The sequence below is a fragment of the Petaurus breviceps genome, unplaced genomic scaffold (assembly GCF_028583685.1).
Source record: "Petaurus breviceps papuanus isolate PSGF00001 unplaced genomic scaffold, PetGlider_PUasm1.0 90804, whole genome shotgun sequence".
NCBI lineage: Eukaryota > Metazoa > Chordata > Mammalia > Diprotodontia > Petauridae > Petaurus > Petaurus breviceps.
In genome coordinates this window covers 14940963-14944915 of record NW_027187348.1, presented here as the reverse complement: position 1 = coordinate 14944915, position 3953 = coordinate 14940963, and the positions used below count along the sequence as shown (strand labels likewise).

At 38.1% G+C, this 3953-nt stretch overlaps 1 pseudogene; it reads left to right on the top strand.

Moving 5' to 3' along the window:
• Positions 1-1468: 1468 nt before the first annotated feature.
• On the top strand, positions 1469-3360 carry LOC138147727 (heat shock cognate 71 kDa protein-like; annotated as a pseudogene).
• Positions 3361-3953: the final 593 nt, after the last annotated feature.

The following is a 3953-nucleotide window of genomic DNA, read 5'->3' as shown; positions in this document are numbered from 1 at the left end:
CTGAGATCTCCTTTCACCAGCCTCCTTTACATTTTACATATTGGGAATCCATTTTTTCTCTCTCACTTCATCCTCTGTCATTTGCATATATTTTGATTCTCTTATTCTTGGAGTTTTAAATACTTGTACTATCATTTTAAACATTATTCTTTTTAGTAGTATTTTATTTTTCCCAAATTACATGTTAAAAAAATTTAGTATTCATTTTTATAAGATTTTGAGTTCCAAATTTTTTCCTTCCCTCCCTCCTTTCCCCTCTTCCTAAAATGGTAGACAGTTATATATAATATATATGTATATATACATATATATTATATATAATACACACACACACATATATATATACACATATGTATATGATGTAATGTAAAGCCAATTTCCAAATTAGTCATAAATATGACGGAAGAAACAGGATCAAAAGGAAAAAGTTAACATGGAAGAAAGGAAATTAAAAAACAAACACTTCAATCTACATTCAGAGTCCATCAGTTTTTTATTTGGATGTGGATAGCATTTTCCTTTGTGAGTCCATTATACTTGTCTTAGGTCATTGTTTTGCAGAGAAGAGTTGCATTATTCATAGTTGCTCATCATACAGTGTTGATGATTCTGTGTAGTGTTTCCTGTTCCTGCTCATTTAACTTTGCATCAGTTCATACAAATCTTTCCACATTTATCTTAAATCTGCCTCTTCATCATATGTTATTGCAAATAGTATTCCATTGCATTCATATGGCATACCTTGTTCAACCATTCCCAAACTGATAGGCATCTCCTTAATTTCCAATATGTTGTCACCATGGAAAGGGCATCTATAAATGTTTTTGAACATTTAGGTACTTTTCCCCTTCTTTAGGATCTCTTCTGGATACAGACCTAGTAGATGTATAGATACATGAATGAGTATGTACAATTTTTTTGCCCTTTGGGCATAGTTCCAAATTGCTCTCCAAAATGGTTGGATCAGTTCTCATCTCTAGCAACAGTGCATTATTGTCCCAATTTTGTCACATCTTCTTCAACATTTCTCATTTTCTCTTTTTGTCATATTAGCAATCAGATTGGTGTGAGGTGGTACTTCTGAGTTACATTATTTTGCATTTCTCTAATCAAAAGTGATCTGAAAACTGCCTGTTTATTTCCTTTGACAAATGATCAACTGTGTAATGGCTTGCATTCTTATACATTTGACTTGGATCACTATATATTTGAGAAATGAGACCTTTATCAGAGACACTTCTAAGGATTTTCCCCAGCTTTCTTCATTCCTTCTAATCTTGGTTACATTGGTTTTCTTTGTGCAAAAGCTTTTCAGTTTTATATAATCAAAATTGTCTATTTTGCATTTAGTAATGCTCTCTGTCTCTTCTTTGGTGCTTTAAGAATTTGAATGTTAGGTCCACTCAGCACAGCTGAAACCCTTCTTTCTCCACAGTGGTCAACTACGAACCCTGTATCCCCAGCAACCATGTCGAAGGGACACATAGTTGGCATTGATCTTGGCCCCACTTAATCCTGTGTGGAAGTCTTCCAACATGGGAAAGTAGAGGTCATTGATAATGACCAAGGAAATAGGACCACTCCAAACTTTCTCGGCTTCACTGACACAGAACCTTTAATTGGTGATGCTGCAAAGAATAGAGTTGCAATGAACCCCACCAACACAGTTTTTGATGCCAAATGTCTGGTTGGTCACAGATTTGATGATTCAGTTGTATAGTCAGACATGAAGCATTGGCCTTTTATGGCGATGAATGACACAGGCAGGCCTAAGGTCCAAGTTTCTATCGAGAGGAAGTATTGTGTATGGTCTCGACCAAATGAAAGAAATTGCTGAAACTTACCTTGGGAAGATGGTCACAGTACCAGCTTATTTCAATGATTCCCAATGTCAGACCACCAAAGATGCTGGAAACATAGCTGGTCTCAATGTGCTCCAATTCATCAGTGAGCCAACTGCTGCTGCTGTTGCTTATGACTTGGATAAAAAATTTGGTGCCAAGAGAAATGTGTTGATCTTTGGCCTTGGAGGTGGTACTTTCTATGTCTCCATTCTTACCATTGATTATGGCATCTTTGAAGCCAAGTTCACTGCTGGGGACACCCACTTGGGTAGGGAGGACTTTGACAACTGAATGGTCAACCATTTCATTGCCAAGTTCAAGCAAAAGTACAAGAATGACATCAGTGAGAACAAGAGGTCTGTTCACCATATTTGCACTGTTTGTGAATGTGCAAAATGTACCCTTTCTTCTGGTACCCAGGCAAGTATTGAGATTGACACCCTTTATGAAGGTATCGACTTCTATACATCAATCACCCAGGCCCATTTTGAAGAGCTGATTGTTGATCTCTTATGTGGCATGCTGGACCCTGTGGAGAAGGCCTTAAGAGATGACAAGCTAGATAAGTCTCATATTTATGACATTGTCCTGGTGGGTGGTTCCACTCAAATCTCCCAAATCCAGAAGCTTCTCCATCTTTGGTGGCAAGAAGCTCAACAAGAATATCAATCCTGATGAGGTTCTTGCTTATGGTGTAGCTGTCCAGGCTGCCATTTTGTCTGGAGATAAATCTGAGAATGTGCAGGACTTGCTGTTGTTGGATGTCACTCCTCTTTCCCTTGTAATTGAAACTGCTGGTGGAGTTATGACCATTCTGATCAAACATAATACCACCATCCCACCAAGCAGACACTGATCTTTACCACCTATTTGGACAATCAGCCTTGTATGCTTATTCAGGTTTATGAAGGTGAGAGAACAATGACAAAGGATAATAACCTTCTTGGCAAATCTGAGCTCACAGGAATCCCCCCAGCACTCTGGGGTGTTCCTTAGATTGAAGTAACATTTGACATTGATGCAAATGGCATCCTCAATGTTTCTGCTGTGGATAAGAGCACAGGCAAGGAGAACAAGATCACCATCACCAATGATAAAGGACATCTGAGCAAAGAAGACATTGAGCATATGGTACAGAAGGCTGAGAAATACAAGGCTGAGGATGAAAAGCAGAAAAACAAGGTATCTTCCAAGAATTATCTTGAGTCTTATGCTTTCAACATGGAAGCAACCATAGAGGATGAAAAATTGCAAGGCAAAATTGGAGATGAAGACAAACAGAAGATCCTTGACAAATGATGAAACAATCAACTGGCTGGATAAGAACCACATGTGTGAGAAGGAAGGATTTGAGTATCAGCAGAAATAATTGGAGAAGATCTCCAAACCCATCATTACTAAGTTGTACCAAAGTTCAGGGGGCATGCCAGCAGCCATGCCTGGTGGTTTCCCAGGGAGTGGAGCAGCCCCATTTGGAGGTGCTTCTGCTGGACCCATCATTGAAGAGGTCAACTAAACACAGTAGAAGAAAGAGCATTCCACACAGCTTTCCAAAAATTGGAGGACTCAAATTTGTAGTCAAGGCAGTAGCAGTTTAAAAGTAACATTTAAGCTACTGTGTAAATCTGGTCATTCTAAATACTTGAATGTGTGCAGAGGGAGAGAAGTGAACAACATTACACTTTATCAGTACTGTAAACAAGTGGAAATGAAATGCAATTGTCCTGGAGAATAAAATCAATTTAAAATTGGCACCACAAAAAGAGAATTTGAATGTTTTATCACTTGGTGCATATATGTTCAATATTAATATTACTTCATTGTCTATGGTATCTTTTAGCAAGGTATCATTTCCCTCTTTTTATCTCTTAATCAGGTTTTTTTTTTCTTTGCTTTGTCTAAGATGAGGATCGATACCCCTGCTTTCTTCGCTTCAGTGAAGTATAATAGTTTCTACTACAGACCCTTACCTTCACTCTGTGTGTGTTTCTCTGCTTCAGGTGTCTTTCCTGAAAGCAAAATATTGTAGGATTCTGGTTTTGATCCATTCTGCTCTCTGCTTCCATATTATGGGAGAGTTCATGCCGTCATATTCGCAGTTATGATTAC